Here is a 17,351-nt window from a genome sequence, read left to right as displayed (position 1 = left end):
TGCATTTCCTGAGCACTGCACAAGTTGTTGTGCTCTCCATCCTCTCAGCCCAGAGCCAGGGCTCACAGCACAAGTGTCTCAACTGTCCCCCGTTTCCATACCCAAATATTCCAGGGAAGTTGGGTTTTGTTGTGACTGAGAAAAACTGAGAGGAGAGGGACAGACTTTATGTCCAAGCAAAGTTACTGTCTTTTCAGCTTTGAGAATGGGCTTGAAAATGTTTGGCTGCAGGGGTAGTGCCTGCATGACTGTTACTGCTCCAAAAGAGTCCTTCTAGGTTGTTGCTGAGCAAGAACAGGAGAGTCATTGATGAAGACGGGCTTCGGGGACCCATGTGCCTCCTGACCATTGCGGGAGGAGATCTGTGGGCCATCATCACCTCTGGGGCTATCTGGAGTTTAAAGGGCACCTTGACCACCTTAGGGTTCACTTCTGAGGGGCCACAGCCCAGGACTTACCCTGATTGGCAGCTCTGTCATGGCCTCTGCGCTGTGGGACCAGCCTGGCCCAGGCAGGGCCTGGGGGAAAGAGCAGCTGGGAGATCTTGGGGTGAAGAAATGGGCACTGGGGTGCATCATGGCACCTATTAGAGAGCCATTTTGACTAGAAACTGCCTGTGGCAAAACGGAATGGGAACATCTCTGTCAGCAGGATTATTCCACAGCGACCACGGGCTCTGGCAGCCCCACAGCCTGACCCCAAACCTGCTGTCCCTGAGACAAACCCCTTCACCACCGCCATGTCTTTGTTCTCTGCTGCCCCTGAACAAACTCAGGAAGATTTCCTGATGCCTGGGCAGACACAAACCAGATCCCGGCTAAAGTCCACTGAGACTTTTAATGAGAACAAATATGATGCACAGTGTAAAAATAGGAAAAAAATGGAGGAAACTCTGGGCTGTTTCTGCTGCCCATGGGCAAAGGGAGACGGTTCCCCGGTGCTTACGGCTCTCCCAGCTGCACAGACCTCTCCTCCCTCCCGGCTGCACCCACCTGCACAGCAGGGATGGGCTCTCCTGGCCGGGGGCTCAGGGATTGCTGTGCACCCAGCTCTGTCACAGCCTTTGTGTCCTCACAAGGATGTGCCAGAGAGATCTCTTCAGCATCATCATAGCCCATGCTCCCCGGGGACAGGGATGAGGTGTCTCCTTCAGCTCCAGGGAACCCGGCACTTCTCTGGGAGCACAGGCTGCCCCCTGCAAGCAGCAATGCAGGACATTGCAGTTCACCCCATGGGGTCTGTGCACCACCTTCCTCCCTGCTCCTCACCACATTCAGCTCCTTCTTCCACCCTTCAGTCCCTCCATGGGAAACTCGTGGGGCAGGATTCCCCTTCCCAAGAGGTTTATGTCTCAGTACAGCAGCAACTAGGGTGTGAGCAGGGAAAGCACCCCAGGAACCAGCAGCGCTGAACTTCCCTCTCACCTCTGGGTGCATCCCTGGGTCCTGCTCCCTCCTCTGGCACCCTGGGCATTTCCCAAGCTCCCTGTCCAGGGCCATCGTCCTCCTCAGGGTCAGAAACCTCCCTGGCATCATCATAGCCCTCTGCTGGGTCATCCCCATGCGTAACAAGAACATCTGAAAAGAGAGGGGAGCTGGTGACAGAGAGAAGATACATCCTGCAGAGCAGAGGATGGGAGGCACTGGTGTTGGCAGCAGCACAGGAGACCCTCATGTCCTCCCCATCTGACAGTGACACTCAGTGACACCTCTGTCCATCACTTGTCTGCAGGCAGATCAGCCCCTTCCTGCTTCATTACCTGGTGCTGATCCCAGACCATCCTCCTCCTCACGGTACCCAGGGTAGGGCTGCAGCCGGGTCAGGGACTGCTCTGAAGAGGAGCCTGCAGAGATGTGCAGCGGGTGTTATGGAGCAAGCCCACTGACCTGGTTTGTGGCCAGCACTGCTGGGGAAGGGGGACCCACAGAGCTGGGGCTGCATGGGGAGGAGGGCTGGGAATTCACCTGCTCCCCTGGGACAAGCTCTGTCTCAAAGGTGCTCCCAGAGCTGCCCCAGGACAGCTCATCCCTCACTGGTCAAGTGGGGTGCAGGGGCAGGAAGAGAGGGGCTGCCCAGCTGCCATCAGCAAAGCTGGTTGGGAGGAAGCTCCTCTCCCGGGCCCAGGACCTGGGTGCTCTCCCCACAGACCACACAGCCCCAGCACTGCAGGGACCACGGGCTGGGGGCTTCAGAGGGTCAGCCCTGGGGTGGGCCAGAGGAAAGGGTCCTGCAGATGTGCCCACACCCACCTGAGTGACCAAACCTCGCCTGCTTCTCCTGCACTGGGCTGTAACCAATCTCCTCATACACGGCCTCGGGGAAGAGCTCCTGTGCTGTCCTGGAGCCTGGGGACAGAGGCAGGGCTGGCACAGGGACAGGCAGAGAGGCAATGGGACCCCACTGTGCTCCCCCAGATCTGTTCCTTGGCCCAGCCCAGGACTGCTCCAACAGCACAGCCCCACTGTGCTGTCCAGGAACAGCTGCCACATCCCCAGTGAGGGCCACATCACTATGGAGATGATCTGGGGCGGCATCATCTCCTTGGAGACAGCGCCCAAGCCCCTCTGGCCCCTGGGTCATCCCCCCTTGTCTGACCCCAGAGCAGCTCACATGTTTCCTCTCCATGTGGAGCTGACCCCTGTCTGCCCCATGAGTCCATAGTAGGGCCCCAGCCTTACCAAGGGCAGGCAGGGCTGGGCAGAGGGTCAGCCTGGGGCCTGACACCGTGGAGATGGGCCCTGCTGCTCTGTGTTCCTCCCGTCTTGTTGTTTGCCCCAGGGCACCCTCCAGCACTACCCAGAGCACTGCCAGCCTTGGCCATCTCCACCAGGATAACATCTCCTCCAGGATAACATCTCCCCAGGACAACATCTCCCACAGGATAACATCTCCTACACGATAACATCTCCCACAGGATAGCATCTCCCGCAGGATAATATCTCCCCAAGGATAACATCTCCCCAGGACAACATCTCCCACAGGATAACATCTCCCAAAGGATAGCATTTCCCCCAGGATAACATGTTCCCTGGTCCTGCTCTGCCATTTCTCTCCCTGCCCCATCTCTTGCTCCCACCACCTCTGGGCTCTCTCCACCCCTTGCTGCTGGTGCCCGATGGCCAGACAGTCAATGGGGTGCGTGGAACAGGTGGCAGCACACAGTCTCATCCCCTCAGCTCTGCTTGTGCCCCTTACTGACCCCCCGCAGCACCCACAGCCCTTCCAGGAGGCATCACTGGGACCTCTGTGGAAGGACCCACCTCTGCGCCCAGCCCTGGCTCTGAGCACTTGCCCGGCCAGCAGGGCCAGGAGCAGGCAGAGAAGGGCCCCCAGGATGATGCAGATGATGACGGGCACTGAGATCCTCCCATTGACAGTCGGACGGCCCCGGGTGGGATCTGCATGGGCAAGAACATGGAAGAACAGCACCAGCCTTGGGAGAGGTGGAGGCAGCACCAGTCCTGACCCCCATCACACAAGGCAGCAGGGAGTGGAGGGCACTGGGGGGGAGTGATGGAGAAGCTTCCACCCTGCTGAGTGAATTACAGCCCTCCTCAACCCCCACACAAACACCCCAGTGCCTCCTCCTGGGAGTTTCACACTCCAGCAAGGAGCCCCTTCCACCCAACTGTGGGTCAGAGTCTGGCCCTGGGATACCCAGCCCTGGGGGGAGGACAAGTTACCTGCTTGGGGTGGGGATGCTGCTGTCCTGGGTGCAGCTGCAGAGGAGGAAAAGGAGAACTGGGCTGAGAGGGTGGGAGTGCACGTACCAGGGAGCCTCCCCTCCACACACCCGTGTGTGTCTGTAGGTGTTCCTGACACATCCCAGCCAAATTGCCCCTCCTGTAGTGCTAGAAAGGGACCCAGGGCCCGTGGCCTCTGCTCTGGGTGGCAGGCAGGGTGGCACAGGCAGCCCAGGGGATGGCCCTGGAGCTGCAGGGCCCCACGGGCAGTGGCCCAAGGACATCCAGTTCCACCGAGGCTGCTCCCTGCGTGGCACCAGGCTGCTGCACCCCACAGGAACATTCCTGCTCTCGGGAGCTCAGGGGCTGTGCCAGGACCAAGCGGGTGAAAGGCCTTCCCCAGCTCCCTGCCAATACCCGAGCAAGGGGTCCCAGCCCCAGCTCACCCGAGCAGCGCACGGCAGCATCTTCCTTATGCCGGCAAGCACGTCCGTCCCCAGGCCGGGCCCAGCAGTCCTGCAGAGACGACTCCGTCCCCCGGCACTCCACCCGCTCCAGCCAGATGGGGCCTTGCCCCACCCCAAAAGCAGCCTCACGCAGGGCAGACACCGCGGGGCCACAGCCCAGCTGCCTGCACGCCACTTGGGCATCCCGCATGTCCCAGGAGTCATCGCACACTGTCCCCCAGGAGCCGTGATGCCAGAGCTCCACTCTGCCCAAGCACCCGTCCTCGCCTCCCACGGCACGGATCTTCTCCCTGTCTGGAGAAGGCAAAGAGCTGCCATGGCACTCAGACAGCAGAGCCCTGCCAGGCAAGAGGAGCACACAGAGGAGCAGCTCCCTACCTGTGCAGCTGGTGGAGTTGGGGCACGGGGCCAGAGGCTCTGGGGGCATTTCTGGGCGTCTCCCTGAAGAAGGAAACACTGTGGTGAAGGGGCTGGCTCGGGGATTGTGCAGAAGAGAGCGGGGCTGAGCTCTGCTCGTGCCTGTGTGTGCCATCTTGGTCACAGAGCAGCAGGGGGTGTCCATGGAGGGGAGGCTCCTCTGAACCCCATCTGGTCTCTGCTGAGACCTCACTTGCAGATGTCACTGACTCCCTCAGGCACTGCTGGGTGGCAAGTGCTGCTGGACGTGTGGGGCTCTGAGAGCTGTGGTCACGTTTGTGCCACCAGCAGCAGAAGAGTCTGACATGGAAATGAAAACCCCTCCAAGCTCTTTCTCTGCATTTGGCTGTGCCCAGAGGGGAGCAGAAGCTGGGATGACACGGGTCCCCAGTGGCTCAGAATTACCATTGCAGGTGATGTGGGTCTCATCTCGCAGGTCATCGCATGACTGTGGGTCCCAGGGAGCAGAGGGACACTGCCAAAAAGAGATGTTTTTCTCCCCACACTGCACATAATCCAGCCAGGCAGGGCCAGACACCCTGCCATAGGGCAGGTCTGTTTCCAGGGATCCTCCATCCCCACAGCCCAGCTCCTTGCATGCCAGCGACACCGTGTCAGGAGTCATCGCGTTGGAGCAAACACTCCCCCACGTCCCGTTGTAGAAAACCTGCAGGCGCCCGGAGCAGCCGTCACTGTTCTCCAGCCTCAGGGCCAGGAACTCTGGGAGGAAAGGCAGCAAGAGGAACAGGCTGGTCTGGGGCTGTGGGAGCCAGGACGCCTCTGCACTCCCCAGGCCCCCAGGCAGGCAGGGCAGGGCCAGCAAGTCCCCCTTGCAGCCAGGGCAGAGAGAAGTCCCTGATGGACACACAGCCCTGCTCTCCCCACTCACCCTGGGGGACAGCTGAGCTCCCCAGGGACCCCAGTGGGACTGAGGGCACCCGTGCATGGGTGTCCATAGGCCGGGCTCAGGCAGGGGCTCAGCCAGGGACAGCCTTGGCCATGCCCGGCTTTCCCTGCATCCCAGCCTCTCCAAGAGCCAGGATCCCAGCACATCTCTCAGCACAGACCTGAGCAGATGACGCCCGCGTCCTCTTTGTGCCCGCAGTCGTGCTGCCCCCAGGCCCCAGCAGCGCAGTCCCAGAGAGCAGCTTCGGATCCAGAGCAGTTCACACCGTCCAGCCAGATCTTCCCAGAACCTTCCCCGAACCGAGCGGAGCCGGCCGCCTCCGCCGGCCCTCCACAGCCCAGCTGGTGGCAAACGACGGCGGCATCAGACAGGTCCCAGCCATCGTCACAGACGGTCCCCCAGCTGCCCTGGTAGTAGATCTCCACTCTCCCTGCGCAGCGCCCAGACCCATTCACCAGCCGGACCCGCCGGCTCCCTGCAGTGGGGAGAAACCCCAGGTGCTGTCAGGGGGTGGCTGCCCCCCACCCCATCATCTGGGGGCTCGTGCAGCACCGCTCACCCCAGCAAATGACTCCCACGTCCTCCACAACCCCTCCCAACAGCAAACTCCCGGGCAGGGAGGTGTTGCAGAGGGTCAGGCTGGCCTCGTGCCCTGCGCACCGGACACCTCGCAGCCCCACGGGGCCCGTCCCTCGCTCAGGCTTTGGGGGGTTGTAGGCTTTTTCTGCCTCTCCACACCGCAGCTGCCGGCACACCACGCTGGCCTCCTGCACGTCCCACTGGTCGTCCAGGACTCTGCCCCACGTCCCACGCTGGAAGATCTCCACTCGCCCGTCGCACCGGCTCCCTCCGCCCACCAGCCGCAGGGACGCAGAGTCGGCTGGGCCTGGGGACAGCAGAGGAGCCACAGCCATCAGCGGCACCGGGCAGCACGGCAGCCTCCAGGGAGGAGGGCAAGGGGGGATTGTCCGACCAGACAGGACAAGATTGAGCCCTGTGCTGACGAGAAGCCAGGGCAAAGCCCAGGCCCTGTCTGCAGCTCACAGCCAGGTCTGCTGCTGCTGGGTGGTGGGATGGGGCTCTGCAGGGCTCTCTGTGGGGATGGGATGTGGCTGTCTGCAGCCACAGGGATGGAGCAGAGCCCCACCGACCTGTCCTGGGCTCATCCTATGGAACACAGGCCTGGCAGTGGTGCTGGGGCCTGAGGCGCTGCCCTGGGGACAGGTGTCTGCCTCTGTTCAGACCTCAGCTCTCCCAGAGCAGAGCGGTCAGTCTGAGCAGGGAAAGCCCCCCAGGGATCCTCCAGGGAGAAAATCAGCCTGGTGCTGCCATGGGACCCAGCTTTGGGTGGCCATGTCTCCCACAAAGGGAAATGGAGCTAATGCACTATTTTCCCAGCACTCACCTGAGCAAATGACAGCAGCGTTGTTCCCGTGGGAGCACGGGGAGGCCCCCAGGGTGGTCACTGGGCACTGTCCCAGGTGGGCTTCAGTCCCGTCACAGTGGAATGAGTCTCTCCAGACAGGGCCAGTTTCTCTCCCAAAATACTCTCCTCCAGGAATGGACTCAGCAAACCCACAGTGGAGTTGATGACACAGAACGTGGGCATCTGAGATATCCCAGCGGGAGGCACAGAGGGTCCCCCAGGTCCCCAGTACCTGGACCTCCACCCTCCCTGCACACGCTGTGCTGCCGTTCACCAGCCTGAACGCTGTGTACTCTGGGGACAGAGGAGGAGAGAGGGTGGGTTGGTGCTTTTGTAGCCTCGGTAGTCAGCGGAGAGTCCAAAGGGACAGATGCCTTTCTTCTCCTTGTGCACGGTTTTTGTGCTGGAGACGGTGCAATGATCCCTCCTGTCCTACACCCACCCAGCCTGGTCCTTCCTCTGTTCCCAGACCCCTGGCACAGCCCCAGTGTTCAACACCCCACCCTGAGTCCTTACGTGTGCAGCTGACAGCAGCGCTGTTCATCTGGGTGCAGGCCTGGTCCCAAGAGGGCCCCGTGGGGCAGGAGGACAGGAGGGACTCATTCCCCACACACTGCAGCTCTCCATCCCACATGGGACCAACCCCTTCTCCAAAGTGACCTCCTCCAGACACAGGCAGGGCCACGCCGCACTGCAGCTCCCTGCAGAGCACCTCAGCAGCTTTGGGGCCGAAGTGGGAATCACAAACAGTTTTCCACTGGTCCCCATCACGGATCTCCACACGTCCTGAGCAGCGGCTCTTCCCTCCCACCAGACGGAAAAATCCTGGAAAAAAAACCACCACAGAAACTGAGAGTTCCCAGACGCTCTGTCAGTTACATGCCCACGTCCCACATCACCTCCAAGCAAGCCATGGCCAAAGTGCCCATTGCACATCCCAGAGGAAGCTGTTGGGGAAGGGCTGGTGCCAGAAACACATCCAAGACTCCTCCTCCCCTTGTCTACACCACCAGAGCACCCGAGGTGTGTGTCTGCCACACACTCAGAGCCACAGGTGCTACTCACACAAAGAGATCCCACACAAGCTCCTCTGTGCTGCCCGGCACGGTCCCCCCAGCACCGCAGCCGTGTGAGCAGTTGGGGTCCAGGAGAACTGGCCCAGATGATGACAAAGATGCAGCTGCTCAGCCCCTGCAGAGCTTGGGCCAGGCAGGACCATCATCACCTGGGTGCAAACAGAAATGCACTCTGCTCCCAGGGGTGTTCCTGGGTGTTGGGAGGTTCCTTTTAGGTGGGAGATATCCCAGAGCACAGATATGGAGCAACTGTTATCATGGCTGGCGCTTTCCAGAGCCCTCCCCTGCCTGCTCGAGGGGGATGTTCTCATCCAGGGACACTGTGCTCTGCCCAGGGGTGCACAGGTCCCAGGCCAATGGCCAGGCAGGGGACAGGAGACCCGCATGTCCCCCTGGCCTCACGCTGCCTCAGAGGATGACAGCAGCACGGACGAGAGTCAGTAAGTGCTGACAAAGACCCTGTTTCATGGGTCAGGGTGGGGAGCTGTGGGCAGGCAGGAGGGGTTGGGCAGCTGGTCAGTGCTGCCTGCATGGGGTCCTGTCCCCACAGGGCTGTCACAGCTTTCCCCAGGGACCAGTTACACCAGCAATGACAGTCCCAGCTCAGCAGCATGACTGGCCACACTAGGCCCAGATCTACCATGTTTGTTTTTTGCTGAGAGCACCGACATGTCACTTCTTGCATCCCAGGCCCTAAGTTAGGTATTAGGCTGACCCCTTACCTGAACATGTCACTCCAGCATCAAGAACGTGAACACAGTCATGTTCACCCCATCCTGCATGTTTGCAGTCAGACAGGGCAGATTCGGTGCCTTTACAGCCGACGTCATCCATCCAAATGGGGCCAGATCCTGCCCCAAAGTGTCCGTACTGAGGAGCTCCAACAGCAGACCCACAGCCCAGCTGCTTACAAACCACTGCTGCATCGTTCATGTCCCAGTAGTTACCACACACAGTCCCCCACTGTTCATGCTGTTTCACCTCCACTCTCCCAGCACAGCGCCTGCCGCCATCCGCCAGCCTCACCTCCGCAGCACCTTCAAACACTGACACAGGACCAGTCAGATCAGCGTCAAGCCCCAGCACTGTGGGTGTCAGGGTGGGAGCCCCCTCCCCTCCAGACTGTCCCCAATATGGTGCAGAGGTCCTTTGTATCCCCACGGGATGTGCAAGGCCGGGGTGACCAGCTCCAGCCCTCCTGGGACATTTGTGACCCCAGAGCTTTCAGCACATCCTTCTACCATAACAGACCCTTCAACCTGACCCTGGCCCAGACCCACCTAGAGCACCCACTCCTCTCAGGCCAGCACCCTAGGAAGAGATCTGTCCCCAGGGATTCCCAAGCACTCGCTGCTTTTTCTCCCAGGGTCCTTAGCTGCCATGGACCACAGTCTGCCCCGCGCACGTCCCACATCATCATCTCAGGCCTTTGTGTATCCACTGTGGAGAAACATGTTGATCCCAGGGTGCCCTCCCAGCCCATGGCCCCTCTTTGTCCTTGGGCATCAGCCCAGCCCTGCCCTTCTCTATGATCCCAGGAACGTCACATCTCAGACAGCCTGTGGGAACAGATGCCCCAGTTCCCTTGTCTCCACAATCACAAACTGTCCCCTCCTCAGGCTGGAGCTCACCCCAGTGTTCAAAACCCCACCCCGAGTCCTTACATGTGCAGTTGACAGCAGCGCTGTTCATCTGGGTGCAGGCCTGGTCCCGGGAGGACCCTGTGGGGCAGGAGGACAGGAGGGACTCATTCCCCACACACTGCAGCTCTCCATCCCACATGGGACCAACCCCTTCTCCAAAGTGACCTCCTCCAGACACAGGCAGGGCCAGACCGCACTGCAGCTCCCTGCAGACCACCTCAGCAGCTTTGGGGCCAAAGTGGGAATCACAAACAGTTTTCCACTGGTCCCCATCACTGATCTCCACACGTCCTGAGCAGCGGCTCTTCCCTCCCACCAGACGGACAAATCCTGGAAAAATACACCAAACAACATAGGAGTTCCCAGAGCCCTCTGTCAGTTACATGCCCACGTCCCACATCACCTCCAAGCAAGCCGTGGCCAAAGTGCCCATTGCACATCCCAGAGGAAGCTGTTGGGGAAGGGCTGGTGCCAGAAACACATCCAAGACTCCTCCTCCCCTTGTCTACACCACCAGAGCACCTGAGGTGTGTGTCTGCCACACACTCACAGCCACAGGTGCTGCTCACACAAAGGGATCCCACACAAGCTCCTCTGTGCTGCCCGGCACGGTCCCCCCAGCACCGCAGCCGTGTGAGCAGTTGGGGTCCAGGAGAACTGGCCTAGATGATGATGAAGCTGCAGCTGCTCAGCCCCTGCAGAGCTTGGGCCAGGCAGGACCATCATCACCTGGGTGCAACCAGAAGCGCACTCTGCTCCCAGGGGTGTTCCTGGGTGTTGGGAGGTTCCTTTTAGGTGGGAGATGTCCCAGAGCACACATATGGAACAACTGCTATCATGGCTGGTGCCTGTACAGAGCCCTCCCCTGCCTGCTCAAGGGGGATGTTCTCATCCAGGGACACCGTGCTCTGCCCAGGGGTGCTCAGGTCCCAGGCCAATGGCCAGGCAGGGGACAGGAGACCCGCATGTCCCCCTGGCCTCACGCTGCCTCAGAGGATGACAGCAGCACGGACGAGAGTCACTAAGTGCTGGCAAAAACCCTGTTTCATGGGTCAGTGTGGGGAGCTGTGGGCAGGCAGGAGGGGTTGGGCAGCTGGTCAGCACTGCCTGCGTGGGGTCCTGTCCCCACAGGGCTGTTCACAGCCCCAGGGATGTCTCAGGACCAGCCCGTGCATGCAGTGATGCAGAAGAAGCAGCCAGAGTCAAGCAGCTGCCAAGACCCTAAAGCCTCTACAGATCAGGACCACACAGCCGAGCCCTGGGGTTGGGTAGCGAGAGGCCGTGTGCCGCCTGCTCCTCTTCCCAGGGTCCAGCAAAGAAAGAAAAGTTCCTGAAAAGTGCCCCCATCAAGATTCGCATGTCCCTGACGGGGAACAACCCAGCGTGACCAGCCATCTTATGCTCTTCCTCCAAGGTGTGGGGTGCCGGCATGTTCCCTCTTGGCGTTTCCAGCTCAGGGATTCTCAGCCTTGTTGGCTGTGATCTGGCAGAATGAGTGGGGACTGACAGAGACCAGCAGACACTCCATGGCAGGATGGAGGATTCGTGTGCAGGCCAAGACACGGAGATGGGGCTGAGAGACTGTGGCAGGGTTAGTTCACCCTGCGGTAGGTTCCTTCTGGACTTTCCCAGGGACTGGGAACATGAGCAATGACAGTCCCAGCTCAGCAGTTGGACCAGCATCACTGGCACGTTCTCTGGCTCATGCTTTTTGTTCCCTGAGAGTACAGCCAGGTGCCTTCCCCCATCACAGCCCCAAAGGTGAAGAACAGGCTGACCCCTTACCTGAACACGTCACTCCAGCATCAAAAATGTGCTCACAATAATGTTCACCCCATCTGGCATGTGTGCAGTCAGACAGGGCAGATTCGGTGCCATTACAGTCGACATCACTCATCCAAATGGGGCCAGATCCTGCCCCAAAGTGTCCGTACTGAGGAGCTCCAACAGCAGACCCACAGCCCAGCTGCTTACAAACCACTGCTGCGTCCTTCATGCTCCAGTAGTGACCACACACAGTCCCCCACTGTTCATGCTGTTTCACCTCCACTCTCCCAGCACAGCGCCTGCCGCCATCCGCCAGCCTCACCTCCGCAGCACCTTCAAACACTGACACAGGACCAGTCAGATCAGCGTCACACCCCAGCACTGTGGGTGTCAGGGTGGGAGTCCCCTCCCCTCCAGACTGTCCCCAATATGTTGCCAGAGGTCCCTTGTATTCCCATGGGCTGTGCAAGGCTGGAGTGAAGAGCTCCAGCCCTGCTGGGTAATTTTGACCCCAACGTTTTCAGCACTTCCTTCTACCCCAACAGACCCTTCAACCTGACCCTGGCCCAGACCCAACAAGTGCACCCACTGCTCCCCAGCCAGCACCCTGACAAGAGACCTGTCTCCGGGGATTCCCAAGCACCCGCTGCTGTTTCTCCCAGGATCCCCAGCTGCCATGGACCACAGTCCGCCCTGGGCACCTCCCACATCATCATCTCAGGCCTTTGCGTATCCCCTGTGGAGCAACATGTTGATCCCAGGGAGCCCTCCCAGCCCATGGCCCTTCTTTGTCCTTGGGCATCAGCCCAGCCCCGCCCTTCTCTATGATCCCCATGAACATCACGCCTTTGTCAGCCTGTGGGAACAGATGCCCCAGTTCCCTTGTCTCCACAATCACAATGTGTCCCCTCCTCCGGCCGGAACTCACCCCAGGGTTCAACACCCCACCCTGAGTCCTTACGTGTGCAGCTGACAGCAGCGCTGTTCATCTGGGTGCAGGCCTGGTCTCGGGAGGACCCCGTGGGGCAGGAGGACAGGATGGACTCATTCCCCACACACTGCAGCTCTCCATCCCACATGGGACCAACCCCTTCTCCAAAGTGACCTCCTCCAGACACAGGCAGGGCCAGACCGCACTGCAGCTCCCTGCAGAGCACCTCAGCAGCTTTGGGGCCAAAGTGGGAATCACAAACAGTTTTCCACTGGTCCCCATCATGGATCTCCACACGTCCTGAGCAGCGGCTCTTCCCTCCCACCAGACGGAAAAATCCTGGAAAAATATACCAAAGAAACTGGGAGTTCCCAGAGCTCTCTGTCAGTTACATGCCCACGTCCCACATCACCTCCAAGCAAGTTTTGGCCAAAGTGCCTATTGCACATCCCAGAGGAAGCTGTTGGGGAAGGGCTGGTGCCAGAAACACATCCAAGACTCCTCCTCCCCTTGTCTACACCACCAGAGCACCTGAGGTGTGTGTCTGCCACACACTCACAGCCACAGGTGCTGCTCACACAAAGGGCTCCCACACAACCTCCTCTGTGCTGCGCAGCACGGTCCCCCCAGCACCGCAGCCATGTGAGCAGTTGGGGTCCAGGAGAACTGGCCCAGATGATGATGAAACTGCAGCTGCTCAGCCCCTGCAGAGCCAGCACTGCCTGCATGGGGTCCTGTCCCCACAGGGCTGTCACAGCCTCAGGGATGTCCCAGGACCAGCCTGTGTATGCAGTGATGCAGAAGCAGCAGCCAGAGTCAAGCAGTTGCTAATCTCCTAAAGCCTGGCAATGCGGGACCACACAGCCGAGCCCTGGGGTTGGTCAGTGAGGGGCCATGTGCCGCCTGCTCCTCTGCCCATGGCCCAACGCTCGTGCTCTCTGAATAGTCCCTCCAAGGCCATTGATGTACACATGTCCCTGAGGGGGAACAACCCAGCGTGATCAGCCCTCTCATGCTCTTCCTCCAAGGTGTGGGGTGCCGGCATGTCCCCCCATGGTTTTTCCAGCTCAGGGATTCTCAGCCTTGTTGGCTGGGATCTTGCGGAATGAGTGGGGACCGACAGAGACCAGCAGACACTCCAGGGCAGGATGGAGGATTCATGTGCAGCCCAAGACACCAACTGAGGTGGGGCTGAGAGACTGTGGCAGGGTTAATTCACCCCGCGGTAGGTTCCTTCTGGACTTTCCCAGGGACTGGGAACATGAGCAATGACAGTCCCAGCTCAGCAGTTGGACCAGCATCACTGGCACGTTCTCTGGCTCATGCTTTTTGTTCCCTGAGAGTACAGCCAGGTGCCTTCCCCCATCACAGCCCCAAAGGTGAAGAACAGGCTGACCCCTTACCTGAACACGTCACTCCAGCATCAAAAGTGTGATCACAATGATGTTCGCCCCTCCCTGCATGTTTGCAGTCAGACAGGGCAAATTCGGTGCCATTACAGCCGACATCATCCATCCAAATGGGGCCAGATCCTGCCCTAAAGTGTCCGTACTGGTGAGCTCCAACAGCAGACCCACAGCCCAGCTGCTTACATACCACTGCAGCGTCGTTCATACTCCAGTGGTAACCACACACAGTCCCCCACTGTTCATGCTGTTTCACCTCCACTCTCCCAGCACAGCGTCTGCCGCCATCCGCCAGCCTCACCTCCGCAGCACCTTCAAACACCAACACGGGATGAGTCAGGAGAGCGCCGAGCCCCAGTGCTGCAGGTCTGGGGGAACCTCCTGCCTGCACTGAATCAGATGTACCAGGGTGGGAGCCCCCTCCCCACCAGGCTGTCCCCAGAGCAGTGCGAGGGTCCCTTCTGTCCCCACAGCTGCGCAAGCCTGGGCGTGCCCACGTCCAGCACTACTGGGTCATTCTCCATCCCACCACACAAGGCACCTTTTCCCTCCCCAACAGCCACCTGCCCCCCACCCATGCCCACCCACACACTGCCCAGCCCTGCACTGGGCAGCAGCTGTCTCCAGCCCAGCACACGCTGAATAGTCCCGTGTACCCAGGGCTGCAGCTTCCCCTGCAAACCACCTGCCCCAGCACCATCCAAACCCGGCCCAGCCCCAGGGCTTTCCCTGTTCCCACTGAGACCATCCACAGGATCACACATCCCCTCCTCTCCTGGTGTCAGCCCAGCCCCTGCACTGGGCCTGGCCCCCCAGGAAGGACGTCTCCCCACTGCAGAAGTCCCCATCCTCCTCTCTCTGCGGGGCACAAACTGCCCTCGTGGGGTGAGGGCTCCCCTGGAACAAGGGGCGCTGAGCAGCACACAAACCCTCTGGGGCACCCCAGAGGTTGGCAGTGGCCTGGGGATCTCTGGGTGCTGCCATCACAAGTGAGGCCACCACTGGCTCCAGAGGCAGAGTGCTGGGAACAAGGGGGCCCAAAATGGTACCCCAGGAGAGGGTGTCTGTGAATCCAGCCAGGCACAGGCTGCCCTGAACACTGGAGCCCTGGAAAAGGAGATACTCTTTCCCACCCAGATAGGCACAGGGAAGGGCACAGGCTCCATGGATCTGAGCACCTTCTGCCCCTTGTCTCAGCAGCACCTGCAAAGAAACCCCATTCCCAGACAGATCCCCATGACCACACTGGTACCCGCTGGCCCTGGGCGGTGGGACAAGGGAGTCAGCACTTACCCCTGCACAGCTGGACCCAGAGGAGCAGCCACAGCGTCTGAGGGGACAGGAGTCCCTCTGTGCCCATCCTGAGCCTCCTGCCCTGATGGCGCATCCCTCTGTGCCGCACTCCCTGCCGCAGCTCCAGGGACTCGTGGGAACAATGATGACGGGAGGGCAATATATCTCTGCAGATGTCCCCCAGCTACAGGAGGAGCCAATCGAAGCAGCAGCACCTTTTTAGACATTATCGGGAGCTATCTCCCCTCCGACACAGCCCAGTCCTCCAATGAACTTCTCCAGCGCCATTCATGACCATATATGAGGTACGGCTCCGCTGCAGGTGTCACATCACTGTGCTGGTGGAACGTCACAGGACAGGGCTGGTTGTAGTGGGGCAAACAATTTTTTACTCCTTGAGCCCTGTGGTGGGGACCAGGAGCACCGAGCATGTCCTGTGACAGGCTATCCAAGAGCTCGAGGTAGAGAGCGTCCAAACACTCCTGTGCTATAAGACCCATGGGGCTGCGACTGCACCGGAGCTGTGTCAGGAAGGGAAGGAAACAGCCCCTGTGACAGACCCCACAGTGCTGGGAGCAGCAGCTGGGAAAGGGCCTTAGCCCAGGGCAGAGCCCCATCCCAGGAGCGCTGGCTCACCCACCGCTCCCTGGAGAGCCCACGGAAGGTCCCTCGCAGGAGCTGGAGCTGGGACACGTCCCTGTCCTGGCAGCAGACGTGCAGCCCAGGGGCTCAGACGCGTCCCTGCCTGTCAGTGTGTCACCGAGGGGCCGTTATTCCCCACGGGTGGATCAGAGCTGCAGCCTGCAGGTGCACAAACCACAGCCCCCGCGCTCCCCCCGCGGCGCCCGGGCAGGAAGTCTGTGGTTTCCTCTGGGCGCCGTGCCCGGGCACATCCCTGCGGTGCCCCCGAGCCACCCCCACCCCGACGGCTGCAGCCAGGGCTGCAGGGGCTGCTCCTTCGGCCTCGCAGACACGGGGCCGGGCAGCTCCGGTACCTCATGGGGACCCTGTGACAGCACATGGACGGTCTGCACCGAGCTCCATGGCCATGGGGCGTCACCGGTGACGTGAGCACTGCACCCTCCTACTGCCAGTGCTGGGTGTGCATGGGTTATACTGACAGTGACCTCACAGCTCCTACTGCCACCGCTGTGTGCTCATTGGTTACACGGACAGTGACCTCACACCTCTACAGCCACTGCTGTGTGCTCATTGGTTATACTGACAGTGACCTCACAGCTCCTACTGCCAGTGCTGTGTGCTCACTGGTTATACTGACAGTGACATCACACCTCTACTGCCACCGCTGTGTGCTCATTGGTTATACTGACAGTGACCTCACAGCTCCTACTGCCAGTGCTGTGTGCTCATTGGTTATACTGACAGTGACCTCACACCTCTACTGCCACCGCTGTGTGCTCATTGGTTACACTGACAGTGACCTCACACCTCTACGGTCACCGCTGTGTGCTCATTGGTTACACTGACAGTGACCTCACACCTCTACTGCCACCACTGTGTGCTCATTGGTTACACTGTCACACGTGTGTGTGCACTCTATGGACTTCTGCTGACAATGGCTCCAAAAAGCTGAATTTGGGTGGGGTATAAATATGGTTTTGTGACATCACGAGCACCCAGACGAGCCTTGTGTCTGTTCCTGGCCCATCTACTATTCAGCCACTCGTGATGTCATAATATCTATGTCTGATATGGGCCTGCTCCTGGCCTGTTGGCTATTCAGACACCAATGACCACAAAACCACCTACATGAACTATGGGCCTGCTCCTGCCCTATCACTGCTCAGGCAGCAGTGACATTACAAGCACCTACACATGCCATGGGCCTACTCCAGGCCTGTGAGCTACTCAGGGGTGACTGACTCAGACACCTGGTGACCTCCCCAGCACCTGTAAGGACGTGCACCTGGTCCTGGCCCATCAGCCATTCAGCCAGGACTGACATCACAAGTACATCCCAAGCCACGTTTCTCCCTCTTGCCTTCAGCTCCTCAGGCACCAGTGACCTGACCACGTCACATCCACCCACTTGCTGTCTGCTCGCCTGCGAGACACAAAGGCACAAGTGACCTCACAAGCTGTGACACAAACTGTGTGCCTGCGCTGGGCCTGTCAGCTGCTCGGGTGTCAGTGACCTGCAACCACTTACACAATCGCTGAGTCAGCTCCTGGCCTGTGATCTACTGAGACACCAGGGACCTCACCAGCACAACCTATTTGCTCTGTGCACATGTTGGGGGTGACCCCATCTGGCAGCGCCCACCCAATCACTTGCTCAATCCCCAGCAGCGGGATGGGGGAGGGAATTGGAAGG

General features: G+C 60.0%; 1 pseudogene; it reads right to left on the bottom strand.

Moving 5' to 3' along the window:
- Positions 1-941: 941 nt before the first annotated feature.
- Positions 942-14,467, bottom strand: LOC135999562 (scavenger receptor cysteine-rich type 1 protein M130-like; annotated as a pseudogene).
- Positions 14,468-17,351: the final 2,884 nt, after the last annotated feature.

The sequence above is a fragment of the Caloenas nicobarica genome, chromosome 29 (genome assembly GCF_036013445.1).
Source record: "Caloenas nicobarica isolate bCalNic1 chromosome 29, bCalNic1.hap1, whole genome shotgun sequence".
NCBI classification, from domain to species: domain Eukaryota; kingdom Metazoa; phylum Chordata; class Aves; order Columbiformes; family Columbidae; genus Caloenas; species Caloenas nicobarica.
Note: the sequence above shows the minus strand (reverse complement) of the source record. Positions and strands in the feature narration are given on the sequence as shown.